The sequence below is a fragment of the Chrysochloris asiatica genome, unplaced genomic scaffold, assembly GCF_000296735.1.
Source record: "Chrysochloris asiatica unplaced genomic scaffold, ChrAsi1.0 scaffold00012, whole genome shotgun sequence".
Taxonomy (NCBI): domain Eukaryota; kingdom Metazoa; phylum Chordata; class Mammalia; order Afrosoricida; family Chrysochloridae; genus Chrysochloris; species Chrysochloris asiatica.
This window is the reverse complement of record NW_006408530.1, coordinates 15,608,405-15,626,455: the sequence shown is the minus strand read 5'-3', so window position 1 is coordinate 15,626,455 and position 18,051 is coordinate 15,608,405.

The window sequence follows — 18,051 nt, the reverse complement described above, 5'->3', positions numbered from 1 at the left end:
ATTGCTGATGTCCAATGGATCTTGGCTGAAAATAGAGAATATCAGAAAGATGTTAACCTGTGCTTTATTGATTATGCAAAGGCTTTCGGTTGTGTGGATCATGACAAACTACAGACAACATTGCAAAGCATGTGTATTCCGGAACAGTTACTTATGCTCATGAGGAATCTGTACGTGGACCAAGAGACAGTTGTTAGAACAGAACATGGGAACAATGAATGGTTTAAAATGAATAATTGTGCAACAGGGTTGTATTCTTTCACCATACTTATTCAACCTGTATGCTGAGCAAATAATCCCAGAAGCTGGGTTATATAAAGAAAAACATAAAATCACGATTGGAGGAAAAGTCATTAACAACCTGAGATAAGCACATGATATAACCTTGCTTGCTGAAAGTAAAGAGGACTTAAAATACTTGCTTATGAAAATCAAAGACCTCAGAGAGTGTAGTAATGTTATCCGGGCACCATCTAGTTCTTTTACTACACTAGATAGTGTAGTAGAGGCCAAGATTCTTGTAGTCCATTAGTTCTTCAGACTAATTGCTTCCTTGAGTCTTTGTTTTTCTTCACTCTCTTTTCTGCAGACTGGGAGAAACCACTAACTTCATCTCTTGTTGTTGTTGTTAAGTGCTGTCGAGTCGGTTCCGACCCATAGCGACCCTGTACAGGGTTTCCGAGGGTGTAAATCTTTACGGGAGTAGAAAGCCTGATCTTTCTCCCGCGGAGCAGCTGGTAGTTTCGAACCGCTGACCTTAAGGTTCACAGCCCGATTCGTAACCACTACGCTACCAGAGCTCCTTAGTTGGCCAATAATTGGTCTTTAAGACCCTAGTCACTACTCACCACTGTAGGGTATAGAATATTGTCTTTGTGAACTTAGTTATGCCAGTTACCTTAGCTATTCACAAGGCTGTCAACTCAAAAGCACTTAACAGCAGCTTCGTATAATGGCTAGTGAGCCCTGGTATAGTACTGTAGGATAAAAACTGGACTGATAACTCAAGTATGCAGTTCAAACCCACCAGCTGCTCTCAGAAACACTAAACATGTTCACTATAAGTTGGAACTGACTCAATTACACACAAAACAACAAGCCACAGGCTGTGGTCCCAAGGTCCTAAGTCCATTGACATGTTTCCATAAGTTATTTAGTTATGGCTAAGAAGTTTTCAAAACTTTGTCCTCTCTTTGCTCTACTACATACATGGATGTATTTACAACATGCGGTTGCTGTTAAGTTCCATTGAGTTGGTTCTGACTCATAACAACCTTGTATAGGATTTCCAAGTCTGTAAATCTTTACATGAGCAGAACTTCTCAGTTTTCTACTGTGGAGCAACTTGTAGGCTTGAACTGCCAACCTAGTGGTTCACAGTCTAGTGTTTATCCTATAGAGCAACTGTATTGCATATATATATATATATATATATATATATATACACACACACACATATACACACATACGTGCATATACACACATACGTGCATATACATACACAGAGGTTTATATGAAGGAAATGGGTCTCACAGTTGAGACAGGGCCAAGTACTTGGTTAGATGTCAGACTAGAGGCTTTTGACTCATGTAGTTGCAGGGCTGATGAACCAAGATTGGCAAGTAAGATGGCAGGCAGCAAAACAGGTACAGTAGGTAAGAAGGCTGGCTATTGATGACTCCAAAAATGGGCAGGTAATAGAGTAGCCCACTAGCTCAAATCCAAAAAAATTGGAGGTCAGAGGACAAGTCATATTCAAGATTCAGACCCAGCAGAGAGTAAGCAAATTTTTCCTGTGTTTCCAATATGCTGGAAGCAGGACACACCCGCAAGGAAGCTTCCTTGATTGGCTGCTTGTAGCAGATCTCATTGTGGGAAATTACTACATCTTAACTGTCAAGTCATTGAGAATCCTTTGGTAAACTATATATAGCACATACAAATAAATATGCAGAAATGTGTAGATTCTCTTCTTATTTTTTTTAGTGACGTCTTTTGATGAACATAAGTATTTAATTTTTAGAAGGTCCCAGTTGCCCAGGATGTCTTCTACTGTTTGTGTATTTTTGTTATGTTTACTAATTAATTTATGCCAAAAATTTGTTCCCATAAATTTCTTCTTTGTTGACATTTGTAATTTTAGGTTTTACTTGTAGGCCATTACATTTAGTACTTTGGTCCACCTTGAGTTAGTTTTTGTATATGGTGTGAGCTATGGATATTTGTTTATTTTTTTCTGCAAAGGAATATCTAGCCTTTCTACTATCATTTGTTAAAGAAACTGTATATTTCTCATTTAATGGATTTCAGCACTTTGTTGAAGATCAGCTGTCCATAGGTCAATGGATTTACTTCTGGGTTTTCCATTTTGTTACACTGGCTTTTTGTAATTGAACTGCACCAGGTTGTTTTGACTAACATGGTATATTATAGGTTTTGAAATGAGGAAATGTGAGGCCTCCAATTTGTTTTTTTTCTTCTTCAGTAGTGTTTTGCATATCTGGGGTGTCTTTCCGTTCCATGTAATATTGGTGATTGCTTTTTTCATATCTTTGAGTGTGTGTTTTAAAAAGAAATTAAAATTGACAAACTTTCTAATATCGTTTATTCATTTTAAGAAGCATTTTGTGTATTTTTGGATGTTTCTACATAAGAGCAAAGTAAAAGCTATTACCACTAAGGTTTTGTTTCATACACAAATGGGTTGATTTCAAACAAAATGTGTTAAATATGTCTCTGTGATCAGTGAATGGCTGCATACAAGTTCTCTCAAGAATACTCTTGTCTTACTCTCATTCGGGTGCCTTAAAAACATGGTCCAATGGAAACAGTGGCTTCCTAGGGGATCTGTTGGACCAATTAAGTTCAAGTTAGGGAATTCAACTGATTTTGGGGATTCCCAAAAGATAATCTTAATAGGTGTTCTCAAAGGGTATGGGACAATCATGAAACATACTATGAAAGTTTTAAGGAAACTGAAAACTGCATTGGTAAGATAAAGGACAGTAAAGTTGCACCAATAATATATATATACATATATACATTTCCCATCTTGACAATGAAACTGTGTATTCTTCAAGGCTAGCAAGGGCTGTCTTCCAGAATTTCCTTTGGAAACCTTAATTTATCCATGGATTGCCAAAAGAACCAATAGATCTGTTTTGGAAGAAGTGCAACCAGAGTGCTCCTTTGAGGCCAAGATGGCTAGGCTTCATCTCTCATATTTTGGGCACATTGTCCGAAGAGAACAGTCGCTGGAGAAGGATGTCATGCTGGGTAAGATGGAGGGTCAGAGAAAAAGAGGAAGACCCCCAACGAGATGGATCAGCCAGGTGACATCATTGATGGCGTTAAGTGTGGCGGCAATAGTGAGGTTGGCCCAGGATCGGACATTGTTTCGTTCTGCTGTGCATGGGGTCGCTATGAGTCGGTTCTGACTCGATGGCACCTGACAACAACAACATCAACAACTCCAATTATGCCTCTTCAGGTTTCTTTTTGTCCCCCATACTTAAAGAACATCTAAAAGGAACATAATTTGACTCCCTCAAGGACACCTAGAATGCCATTTTCATGTGCTGTTAATCAAAGAGCACATAATTCTTCAAGAGAGGCTTAGACAAATGGAAGCACCACCTTCAGAATTGTTTAAATCCAGATGGAGGATATGTGGAGAAATAGTAGCATCATATTTTGATACTATATTTTGATAAAGGCTTGTAAGATTTTATAGCAATAAGTCTTGACTTAACCTTAAAGACAATTGCCTTAGTTATACTGTGCTGCTCTAAGAGAAATACAAAAAGTAGGTGCCTTTAACAAATAGAAATTTATTTTCTGTTTAGGAGGGTAGAAGGTTGAGTTTGTGGTGCCAGCCCTAGAAGAAGGCTTGCTGTCTGTGTTAGCTCTGCAGGAAAGTCTTTATCTCTTCTTCACTTCTGTTATTGTTTCCTTGGCATTCTTCATGTGGCCTGCCATCTATTTTTTTCTATCTCTGCTTGCTTGCTTAATTTGCTTGTTTATATATCAGAAGACACATGCAGCCCTAATAAAAGAACTGCTCATGACACAGTGGTTCAAGCACTCAGCTGCTAATTGAAAGGTTGGTGGTTCCAAACCATCAGTTGGCCCATAGCATAAAGTTATGGTAGTCCACTTCTGCAACAATTTCTACTTTGGACACTCTATGAGACAGTTGTATTCTACTTTAAGTTGAAATTGACTTGTTAACAATGACTTTGGTCTACGTGAATACTGAGTAATTGACATAACAAAGAAAACCCATTGAATTTGAAATTGTAGACATAGGTAAACAGTTTAAGATTTACAGCACATATATTGTTGTTGCTATGGTCAGCGAGTCAGTTCCAACTCATAATGACCCCGTACACAACAGAAAGAAATATTGACTGGTCTTATGCCATCCTCACAATTATTGTTATGCTTGATCATTGCTACTGCAACTGTGCCAATCCATCTCATTGGGGGGGGTCTTCCTCTTTTTCACTAATCTTTCATTTTACCAAGCATGATTTTCTCCTCCAGGGACTGACCTCTCCTTATAATATGTCCAAAGTATAAGAGAAAAAGTCTCAACATACTGGCTTCTAATGAGCATTCTGGTTGTACTTCTTCCAACACATATGTATTTGTTTTTCTGCCAGTCCATGGTAATTTAGAAATTCTTCTCTAATACCATAACTCAAGTGCATCAATTTGTCTACCATCAATTTGTCTACCTTATTCATTGTCTAACTTTCACAAGCACATGAGGCTATTGAATATACTATGGCTTGTGTCAGGCATACCGTATTCCTCAAACTGACATCTTTGCTCTTGGCACTTTAAATAGGTCTTGTGCAGCAGATTTGCCTAATGCAATATGTTTCATTTCTTGACTACTGCTTCTATGAATTTTGATAGTGGACCCAAGAAAAATGAAAACTTTGACAATTATCAATAATTTCTGTATTTGTCATGGTGTTATTTATTAGTTCAGTGGTGAAGATTTTTGTCTTCTTTACATTGAGTTGTAACCCATGCTGAAGACTATGGTCTTTGATCTTCATCAGTAAGTATTTTACACCCTCTTTGCTTTCAGCAAGCAAGGTTATATCATCTGCTTATCATGTTTGTTAATGAGTCTTCATATATTAGAAAAGTTCAGTCCATACCATAATTATGTCATCTGTATAGACAATCTTGTCATCAGACTATTTCTCCCAAAGATATCTGAATATCTTTCATTCTTTTTTTTTTTTTTTGTCTTATTTGTTGACTAGAACTTTATTACAATGCTGATTAAAATTAGTGAAGCTCAACCTTCTGTTATGTTCCTGATTCTGTAGGTGAAGCATTCATTGTTTTACTGTTAATTGAGTAATAAGATGAAGGAACTTTTCTTATATACTTAATTTTTTGTGAGTTATTATTATAAACGGATGATGAATTTTCTCAAATGTCTTCTCTGTACTTATATCATAATCATATGTTGTTATTTTTTTCTTTTCCTTGAAATCAGTAAATACTGTGAATTATGGTAATTTATTTTTTATTATTAAATTTATTTAACATTCCAGAGATACACTAGTACATATTAGATTGCACATTACTGGTTACTGACTTTATTGCATATTTTTAAAATGTTCATATTTGTTTTTCACTGAGTTAATTAGAATTAGTCAGATATTCTTGAGACTTGATTGCAAGTTTTTAGGGCCAGCCCAGATGAGCCTGTTGTTGTTATGTGTCATTGAGTCAGTTCTGATTAATAGCCACTCTGTATAGGATTTCATAGAGCAGCTAGTTTAAACTGCTGACCTTGAAGTTAGCAGTCCAGTGTTATCCTACATCACTTTAGTCTGCGGTTACTTTTGTCCTAATACTACGTCAATCTTACAAGAACTTTACCTGTTCCATTTATTACAAAGTTAGTATTTGTTTTGTTTTGTTTCCTTACTGGCTTCTGGTATTATTCCACAACCAGTGCTTCTTTTCCTGACTTTGTATGATTTCCTCTTACACACGCATTATCAGTACTCAACTAAGGACAAAAGAAGACTCTTCTATAGATTATGATGATTTTAGAAGTTAAGTATCTTGATGAAGATGAGGAAACCTAAAGAACCATGAAATCCCTTTGGATGCTAATTTCAAAAATATCTTTAAACTTCACATCATAAATTCAACGTATCAACTAAGAATCAACTTTTATTTTGTTATGAATAATATATTTCCATCAGGAACCTAAGAAGATATTGATGTTCTAGCATTTTTTTTTTTTTGTATTCAATTTTTAAGAAAACAATTTTTCTAGTAATACCTTGATATGATTATGCTAAAAGTTGGTTTTGCATATATGAATAAATATTTTTCTCATTCTATTTAAGAAAATAAAATTCCCTCATTCTGAATAGAAGATTTGAAGAAATCCTTTGAACTATGTATTTTTTAAACATATGCTAGATAATTCTGATAATGCCAAATGACTTTTAATGAGTTCTTATCATGTGCCAAGAACTTTGTGCATATTCTTGTATTAAATCTTTAAAATAATGTTACATTGGCAGAGAACTTCTAGAGGTTTAAGCTGGATACAGATGAATCAGTGGAAAGAGGAACAGCATTGCTGATGTCAGATGGATCTTGGCTGAAAGCAGAGAATAACAAGAAGATGTTTACCTGTGTTTTATTGACTACACAAGCAATGGCTTTCAATTGTGTGGACCATGACAAGTTATGGACAACACTGCAGAGAATGAGTATTCCAGAAAACTTAATTATGCTCATGAGAAACCTATATATAGACCAAGAGGCAGTTGTTTGAACAGAACAAGGGAACACCAAATGGCTTAAAATTAGGAAAGCTGTATGAAAGGGTTGTATTTTTTTCACCTTATTTATTCAACCTATAAGCTAGATGGATCGGCCAGGTGGCATCATTGATGGCATCGAGTTTGGTGGCGGTAGTGAGGTTGGCCCAGGATCAGACATTGTTTCGTTCTGCTGTGCATGGGGTCGCTATGAGTCAGTTCGACTCGATGGCACCTGACAATAACAACATAAGATGAACAAATGATCCAAGAAACTGGATTATATGAGGAAAAACACAGTATCAGGATTGGAGAAAGACTTACTAACAACTTGCAATATATAGATAATACAACCTTGCTTGATGAAAGTGAAGAAAAATTAAATGTTTACTGATGAAGATTGAAGACCACTACCTTTGGTACAGGTTACACCTCAATGTAAAGAAAACAAAAATCCTCACCACTGACCAATAAACAACTCTATATAAATGGAAAAAAGATTGAATTTGTAAATGACATCATTTGGCTTGGTTCACCCATCAATATTCATGGAAACAGCAGTCACAACATAGTGCATTAGGCAAATATGCTGCACAAGATCTTTTTAAAGTGCTGAAGAGCAAAGATGTCAGTTTGAGGACTAAAGTGTGCTGATCCAAGTCATGGAACTTTCAATAACCTCATGTGCATGAGAAAGTTGGACAATGAATAAAGAGTACCATAGAAGAATTGATACATTTGAGTTATGATGTTGGAGGAGAATATTAAATGTACTATGGACTGTCAAAAAACAAACCAATTTGGATTGGAAGAATTACACCCTGAATGCTTCTTGGAAGCCAGGATAGCCAAACTTAGTCTTTCATACTTCAGACTATCTCTAGTCCCTGGAAAGGAATACAATGTTTGGTAAAGTGGAGGGTCAAAGGAAAAGAAGAGGATCCCCAATGAGATAGATTAGTACAGTAGCAGCAGCAATGGGCTCAGACTTAGCAACAATTGTGTGGTTGGCATGGGACTGAGGAGTGTTTCGCTCTGTTATGCATAGAGTCGCTATGAGTAGGTGCTGACTCAATGGCACCTAACAAAAAATAAAACAAAACAATTACGTTCTTCTGTGGGTTAATGCACTGGCATGCAAGGTTGGTTTGAACCACAAGGTCAGCAGTTCAAGCTCACCAGTCACTCCTCTGAAACCTTATAGAATATCACTATGAGTCAAAATTGACTCCAGGCACTTAACAGCAACAACATATATGATAAGGAGTCTTGGTGTGGCACTGTACTGCTAACTACAAAGTCGACAGTTCAAATCCACCAATTGATACTCAGAAACCCTATACTGGGTCACTGTGAGTCAAAACCAACTCAATGACACTTAACAAAAATAACACATGATAAAATTGAGTTTTAGAGAGTTTAAATCAGTTGCCTTATGTTAAAAACTAATAAATAACTCTGTAAAATTAGAACACTTGTTAATATGCCTCCAGAGCAATCTGTTAATAAATGTTATACTTCCTGCAGCTCTGGATAAAATAGTGTACAAATAGCAAGATAAATCAATTTAGCCTGTGCAATTATAAGAAATGACTGAGGATTTATAAATTTAGCATTGATAGAATATTGATTTACAATTCAATAAGAGGATATTAAAATTTAAGTATCAAGAAGAACAGCGTCTTTCTAATGCCCTGCATATTTTAACATAGACAGTGCCAAGCCTATGTCACTACATATATTCAAGATAGTGATGGATGTAACTCAATGGGTTGTCATTGAAGGAATTCTGAAATTGATGCAGAATAACTTGGTTTTATTTCTTACCTCTGTCAATTACTGTGTTGCAATTGAAAAATTCACATATTTCCCAAAACACTGAGTTACTTACCTATCAACTGGAAGAATGGTACCTCAAAGAGTATGACAAAAAAACACAATATAAAGACCCTTTAAAAACCTTATGACACAATATTATCTTTTTTTTTTTTTTTAAATTAAATGTTTTTATTTTGCATTGAGTGAAAGTTTACAGGGCACATCATCAGCTTCACATTCAACCATTCATATAGCTTGTTTCATTACATTGATTATTATCCCTACCATATATCATTAGTTTACAGTGTTTCTCTCTATCCTCTTTAGCTTTCTTTTTTTTTTGGATGGGGGGAGGGACTTGGCTTTTTGGAATTTACAGTCTCGGCTTTTAGGGAAGGCTTTTACATTTGTCTGTGGATATCCAGGGCTCATGTATGAGATTACTAACAAGCATTACTGAATAATCAGATGAGGGACAGTTTGCTATGTCTACTAGGTGGCTAGAGTCTAATCCTCAGAGCCTATGGTTTGGACGGTCAACAACGCTTGGGCCCACAGGGGCTTGGCCTCCTGACCGGGTCTGTACTGTCTGCATCTGAATCCTCCTTATTTATTGATTGTTTAAGGGACGCTGCCTGTCTTAGGTGGTCAGTGCGAATTCCTCAGTCTTACCAGTCATTGAGACTCATTGCAGCATGGCAATGTCTCTGTCTTAAGTAGCCGAGGTTCCACGTGATCCTTACCCGTCTCTGGCCACACGTCCAGCATAAACAGCCGCCATCCGAGGAAGGCAGGGAGGGAAGAGATCAGCTGGGGACCCCATGCGCCCGACGTTGCTGGCCCACCACCTGCTCTAAGGTGACCAAGCAGGATCACTATGCTGAGGTTCAATCCACTTCTTAGGGGATCTTACTCTCTAGCATGGGTAGCAAATGAGTAGCCACTCAGTGTTCACTTTGAGAATTACTTATATCATAAATTTGAGCATGTAGCTGATGAATATCCCCAGACAAGTGTATATTGTTCTACAACCTCCTAAAATGCTGTTGGATTAAGTTCCAATTAATTTCTGGGTTACTGAAAGATAACACAAATCTACTTATACCTTGAGTAACCTTAGCTGGGAGTGTAGTCTGGATATATTGGGTCTGATTTCCCTTAAGCAGTCTTCCTTTCTCTAAAGCATTTAGTCTGTTTTGTGAGCCTTTGTCTATTTACTCTCGGATCATATGAGCGAGACTAATGTCCCTAGACATTTGATTTACATGATGGGCAGGGGACACAATATTATCTCTGAGAGCATGTCATTAGGGATATGCCTATCCTAGTCATACCCATGATGCATTTAATGATACCTTTCTCATTAGTTCTTAGCATATACATGATATATTTAATTGTATATATGTATTTTTGTGTATGTGAAACCATATACATCCATATTTTGTATGTTATACAAGAGGGCTTTAAAAAGTTCATGAAAAAGACAATGAAAAGATAATGGAACTTTCCCATGAGCATTTTGAAAAAGTCCTCATATATGTTATTATCATACTATATCTAATTATATAAAATATATTTTAGTATATATTTTCGTATTTTAAGAACAGAACACAATGACCAATCTCTTCACTAAGATAGTGTTATATCGAAACTATAATTGCACATTATAATATTTACTATTGTACCAGAATTTACGGAATGTGGTAGAAGACCCTATTTTAATGTAATTTGATCATAATTTCCCCCTTTTTGCATTTATCAGTTATCTCTTACACCAGTCTTCAGTGTTTACACTAAAAAAAAACAAAACAAAACAAAAAACACTGTTTAACTCTATTTGTAAATCACTGTTTTTCAAACATTTCTTGGCTGCCAACAGTAGAGTGACAGAGACTCATGCATTGCACAAAAAAAATTACCTTAAATTCCAAGATCAACCCCCATGAGTTTAATTTTATCAAAGAATATATGTCTTGTCAAATACAGGCCCAGCCAACATAATCAGTAGTTTTCAAAGTATGTTTGACATTGAGAAGTACTGAAAAACAACATAGGAGTCAGAGAAACAGACATGGATGGCCTGTCAAAAAAAATTTTTTTTTGTAGACATGATACTATTATCAAGCCACATCAGGATAAAATAAAATGACCTAGTTGACCACAGGCTTACAAATGTCTTGGGAAGGATGGAAAAATGGTGAATCAAAAGGTAGCTTTGTTGCATGTCCCCCCAGGCCTTTTTATTGACAGGAATGACAATGGTCCCAAGATGCACCATTATCTATGACCAGCAAGCAGACATCAAATGCTCCTGAGCTGTATCTGTCAGAATAGAAAATTCTGCTCAAAACAGACATGGCTTGTTACATTTTGTTCAGCTAAGGTTTGTCAAAAGCCAGGGTCACTTGTATGTGCCCTGCCCTGAAGGGGAATTGTAAAGGGAGAAAAGTACATGATTCCTCAATGTTTCTTCTGCAAGGAGACTTTGAGTCTGGTTGACCAAAATGTTTTGAAAGTCAAGTCATGACTCAAAGGAAGTGAAAAACAAAGTTAATAGTCTGTCACTTAACTACTGAGGAATGAGGTTCACTTGCTAAAGAGGCAGATTTAAAAAAAAAAAAAAATCCTGCATTTAAAGGATTTTTGTGCAAAGTGTGATTTGTTATTTCAAACTCAAAAAAGAAAAATACTACTGTTATTTAAACCAGAGGAAATACACTAATGTGCACTGGCCAAGCATTTATGCCATAGCATTATGGAGCTTATTACAGATTGAAATATTTACACTGGTAAGAAATTCCTCTAATTTACTTCTTTCTGACTAAAGAGAGATTTTATATACAAATGTCTTGTCCGTGACACTTAAGTAAACTCAGTAATTTTGGGAAACATCTGTTAACCACTCATAAGACAATGAAAATTGAGAGTATTTCTTTAAATGCGTGGGAAAAAAAATTAAACACAAACTTTCCTCCTTTAAAATTTTGAGGTTTAAAATGTAGCCATCACAAAGAAAGCGATCATGAACAAAAGTATCATTTAACCTCTTCTCTTACTTTTTTCACCTTTCCCCAAAAGCTTTTCTCTTTATTGTTTTATTTAACAATGTTGTTGTTATTGTTAAGTGCCTTCGAATCAGTTCTGACTTACAGCAACCCTGTATAGGGTTTCCAAGGAGCAGTTGGTGGGTTTGAACGGCTGATCTTGTAATTTGAAATCCAGTGCTGATCTTATAGTACCATACCAGCATTTTTCCTAAATTCACTATGGCTCAAACTTGACGATTCGGGCTGCTAACCCCAAAGTCGGCAGTTCGAAACTACCCGCTGTTCCTTGGGAGAAAAATGAGGCTTTCCGCTCCCGTAAAGATTTGCAGCCTCAGAAACCCTGTGCAGGGTCATTATGAGTTGGAACTGACTCCACGGTACTTAACAACAAATACTTTTGATGTGGCACTGGAGAATAAACCCTGAACCAACAACCACAGTGTCTGTGATTCAAACCCTTCAGCCACTACTCTGAAACCCTATAGAGGGTCAACTATGAATCAGCATCCACTTGTAGGCACTTAACAGCAACAACAACGTACCTTTGTATAAGGAACCCTGATGGTCTTGTAAAATAAGAACTGAATTGTTCACTGTAAGATGTTGTTGTTGTTAAGTACAGTGGAGTCATTTCCGACTCATATCGACCCTGCACATGGTTTCCAAGGCTGTGAATCTTTACGCGAGCAGAAAGTCTCGTCTTTCTCACGTGGAACAGCTGGTAGTTTCAAACTGCCAACCTTGCTGTTAGAAACCTGAGAGAGTTCAAATTCACCCGCCAGTCTGTGAAAGAAAAATAAAACTGCTTTTTGAATTGAAATGTTAACTGTAAGGTAGACAGTTCAAATGCACCAACCAATCTGTGGAAAGAAAACAAAACTGTTTTCTGTAAAGACTTACAGCCTAAGAAACCCTATACAGGAACGCTATGAGTTTGAATAGACTTGAAGGCAGTGGTTTGGTTAGGGATTTCATGTTTTTGTATATTAATGTGCTAGACTGCTAATTTGAAATTTTGGAGATCTAAGCCTACCTAGAAATGTTTTAAAAGAAAGTCCTTGTGATCTACTCCCTACAATCACCTGAAACACAATTCTACTTGGACATGCATGAGGTTACCATGAATCAGAATCAACTGGAAGCTGACTGGTTTGGTTTATATATTTGTCAGTTAAAAACAATAAAAGATTGTCACTGGGTGTCATGGTTGTGTTGCTTTGGCCACATGTTCTTTTTAGAAAATCTGATTTAATCGACATCTTTACAAATTGGGAAATTTCATATAACTGTACTCCCCAGATTTTCAGAAAAAAAGGGAGGCAATGTAATAATAATGCTTATTATTTACAAGACCACTTAAAAGAAGTCTGACCTGGAATTTCTGCATAGCAATTTCCCTCTGGGGGACATCACAGTTCCCACCAGGCTTGCTTCTCCCACTTATGTGTAGCGATTTGGGCTGCAAGTTCTCAAATTAAATTAACTAACAACTTGCCATATTTTCTATGACTATACAGTTGCGTTTAGAAACTGACAGTTCAGAATATAATTATCTAATTAGTTCATAAGTGGAAAGTCTGTCTCCATTATTAGACTGTGGACTTTGCCAAAAGCTAGACCACATTTTAGGCATCGTTAAGTCTTCAACACTCATGCACCAGTGTCCAATGTAGAACAGGTGTTTAAGGAAAGCTTGTTGCAAACAGGAAGGAATAAAATAGGGAAGGAAAACAGGAAGAAACAAAAGAAGAGATTTTCAAATCTAGAAAATGCATCTTTCATTTTGCACCCTCCAATAGTAGCAAGCATGCTTTAAACACCTTACTAAATATTCTTGTGCAACTGGTTAAATTGCAAACCAAATTAGCATTTCAGTGAAGCCCATATGATATTTCATAAGTGGTTGCCTAATTAATTTTAGATAAGCATCATGATAGTGATTTATGATTTTCTTGATAATACTTCATTTCCAATAAGTTAGTGTTAAGTTGTCCATCTATGTAATTTACTTCTTAAGTGTACGGGCAGATGTTCTATCTTCACTAGAACTAAGAAAAGAAAATGTTCCTAATGATGGAATAAAGAATTCTCATTACTTAGAATATTTGCTGAATCTTGATAGCTCTAAAATTTTACTCCACTGCAAGCATTAGAGGGAAAAGAAAAAAAAAAAGGACACTAGATTTAAAACTAGTAGCTCTTAAATCTAAGTCCTAGCTCTACTGCAGTTACTACTAAGTATAAGTTACACTACTAAGTATTAGCTATATTAAATATTAGTTACTGAGTGTTAGCTGTACTACAGTTAATCTCTGTGTTTTGACAGACCTTAATCTTCTCATAAAAAAAATGGTGTAGGAGATATTTCTTCACTTACATAATAGTTTTGTTAAAAACTCAAATGATAGTCCTATGCAAAAACAACAACAACAAAAAAACATACTTTAGAAAAATATCTATCTATGAGCATGTCATGGAGCCCTGCTGCAGCACTGCAGAATAAGCACTGGACTATTAATCCCAAGGTTTGTGGTTCAAACTCATCATCATCTCCTTGGAAACCCTATAAGTTGGAATCAACTCAACAACACTGAACAACAACAGCAACATAGGCATATCATAAGTTTTTGTTGGAGTAGATGCTATCAAGCTGACTCCAATTCATAGTGATCAGAAGTAAGATAGAGTCTGGTCCTGCCCCATGCTCACAATCATTGCCATGTTTTAGTTCATTGTTGTAACCACTGTTGAAAGTCTTCCTTTTTATCCCTGACCTTCTCTTTATCAAACATCATAGCTTCCTTCAGGAATTGGTCTTTCCAGATGACATATCCAAAGTAAGGGATTGTTTACTAATTTATCTATCTCCTTACTCTATGTTTATATATCTATAACTGTTGTTGTCATTGTAAGTGCCATAGAGTCTATTTATTTCTGACTCTTAATGACTCTATGTAGGGTCTCCAAGAAGCAGCTGTTGGGTTTTGAACTGTCGACCTTTTGGTTCTCAGACCAGTGCTTATGCACTAGACCACAAGGTCAGTTTGAATTGTAAGGTCAGTGGTTCAAACTCATCAACTGCTCCTCAGAAATCCTATACAGCGTCGCTATGTGTAGGAATCAACAATAACAAACCAGAACCATGAAATGGTGAATCTTAGGTTAAGTAGCCACCAGATAGATGTATTTGGGGGAATAAGAACTTTCATCTTTACTTCCCTGAAAGAAAATAAATGTTGAATAAAGGTAACAGGATATCATTCTGACTTGATATCTTAATCTTTTGTCTAGATATAGGAAGTCATTTATTTCTCATTGCTACACCTTGGCTTGAATTTTCCCATTGAGTACTTCATAGAAATCAAATGACTCTAAATAATACTCTGAAGAGAGAAAACATACTTAAAGTGTAAATTAGGAGACTTTCTTGAATTTTACAATTAAACTGCAAAATGTCATTAATCTGGAGAACAAATAAGATGGTAGATCGGGTATAAGTGTAGTGAGGAGCTCCATTAGCAACAACACAGAATACTGCACCAAGCTGGCTCAGGGGAGGGTGCCAGAACTCTGAACCACTTATAAAGAAATATTTAGAATGTTGGAAAACTTACAGCTAGGGAAATTTGTAGCAAAAGCAAGAAATCCAGTGCATTCTAACACAAGGTGCTCAGCTGCTCCTTGAGCAGCCATCGTGGGTGAGACTGAACCAGGAAAGGATCAGAGCAGCCACAGATGCCTGACAGAACCACATCGATAAAGGCGTGGACATTCTTTTTTCATGTCTGTTTATTAGCCTCTCTCTGTCTGCGTGCCTCCATTCAGGTGACTAGAGGCGGTGCCTGAGTGGGTGGACACCCAAGCTTCACCCCCAGAGGGTTCTATTATGTATAAACATAGATCTTCTCAAAATTTAAAGGGACAATTTTCACTTAAAAACAAATGGCAGCTCAAAATGGCCAGCCCTAGACTATTTATCACTAGGGAAAAGGCGTGAATAGGAGTTGTGGAGTGGGACAGGCTGACTAAAAAGGAAATAGGCTGAAAATTAAATCCTGAGTTACGACATTATTACCAGCAGTGGCATATTAAAATGTTTCAGGAAGAAGAGTGAAAAGGGAAGCCCATCTCCTGATCACATCTACCTGGAGGCAATCAGAAAACATAAAAAATACCAACACACACTTATCTAAGTTTTAAGGCCACAGCTAACTACTGAATATGACAAAAGAAACAGAAACAGATGACCATATCAGCACACGTCCAGAAAAAGATAAAGTGACTGAGACAAATGAGCTGAAGGTAGACCTACACTCCATACCGGAAGATGGGCAGGCTTTGGAAATGCCTGAGAAGGAATTCAGAAAAATAATTATAAAATGCATCAAAACACTTTACAATAGAGTTGAGAAAAATAAGGAAGAAGTCAGAAAAGTGCTACAGGAACAATCAAATAAGATAGATACAGCATAGGAAACAATTCAAAACCTGCAGAAAGAGATGCAAATGATTAAAAATAGAATATCAGAAATGGACAATACACTGAAAGGGCAAAGAAGTAGAATTAAAGATATGGAAGCCAAAACTAGTGGGCTGGAAGACTAATCTCTGATATCACTAAGACAGAAGAATAAACAGAAAAAAAGGATAAAAAACCTGAAGAAGGTCTAAGATTCATGTTGGACAGCATGAAGAGCAATAACTTAAGAATTATCGGCATTCCACAATAGGAAGAATCACACAAGTCCACAAAAGAGATAGTTGAAGAACTTCTGGAAGAAAATTTCCCTAACACCCTGAAAAGTGAAAAGATGAGCATTCAAGAAGCTCAAAAAACCCCAGGAAGCATAAACCCTAAAAGAAAAACACCAAGACATATAAAAATCAAGGCCTCCAAAATCAAAGATAAGGAGAAGGAGAATCCTGAAGGCAGCTAGGGAAGAGAAGTATAACATACAAAGGCAAGCGAATCAGACTAAGCTCAGATTTCTCAACAGGAACCATGTAGGCAAGAAGACAATGGGGAGACATATACAAAACCCTGACAAAGCTGTCAATCAAATACGATGATGTAATCAAAACATTCCAGGATAAATAGGAGCCAAGCGATTTTGTCAAAGCCAACCCTGTGGTGAAAAATATCCTAAAAGGAGTTCTGTGGACAAGAACAAACAACAACAGACAACAACCAGAGATTGATGTATATGGTAGAATCACCTGGAAGTCAATTGACAAATGGAATAGTTGAGAACAGAATAAAACCATAAGAACAAATTCAGAGGACCTGGGAGGTCAGTATATGATCAAAACAATTACAATGTGAAAGAACGTAAACACTGAGAAACAGATATCTAGGTGGTGTGAAGGTCATGTAAATTACAGGATAAAATAGACAGTCTTAAATGGAGGGGAAAGTTAAACAAATGTAAGGTAACAACAATGGTGGGCTTGGGGTGGGGGTTTCAGGGGAGGTGGAAGGAGGCAATGGTAGAGCACAGGGTAAAGGCAGACACATCATAGTTCAGGTGTTTGGGAGGGCAATACAAGAAGGACGAGGAGACAGAAGAACAAGGTAGATAGGAGAACACTGAGACAGGCTTGCATGGCCTAAGTGGGACAGAAGTAAATAGTGATTGATGCTTAACCTTGGAACAACAGGGCTCTGTGATATAGGGACCTAGGCATAGTTTGAAGAGGGGGAAATAGTAATAAGCTGTTTAACTGTCTTATGAATATTGGTTTCCCTTGGAATTGGGCTGTGAACCGCAAAGTCAGCAGTTCGAAACTATCAGCCACTCCACGGGAAAAAGATGAGGCTTTCTGCTCCCATAAAGGTTTACAGTCTTGGAAACCCTGCACAGGGTCGCTATGAGTCAGAACCGACTCCACGGCACATAACAACAACAACAACAACAACAACAAGTATTGTAAAATAGACACTTGAGTGGGATCGAAAGTAATGTCAGGAAACGATTACAGAAAACTTGTAAGTCTGTGTTCAGCCTTTAACTGATCGGAATACCTAAAAGGGGTTCTAGAACTTGCCCATTGCAACAGGCCTCTTGCGGAGCCTTTGCAGAGTATAGGACATTAGGTGGAATCCTGAGTCCCATTCAGAACCTTATGAGCTGAGACATTCCCATTAGAAAGGACAAGCAGACCCACCTGGAACAGCTAGAGAGACAGAAGACGCATCTTCAAAGAAAGATCATCAGGAAAAACCCAAAGCAAAATGGTAGTATGACTGGCTACTGCAAGAATAAGCAAGCTGTTCACCAGGAAGCCATCAAGGCAAAAAATCAAGTTTCTTCAGGACAAAGCACCCTCTAAGACAAAACTCAAAGGAAACACATGAGCAGGTATGTAAGCTTGCT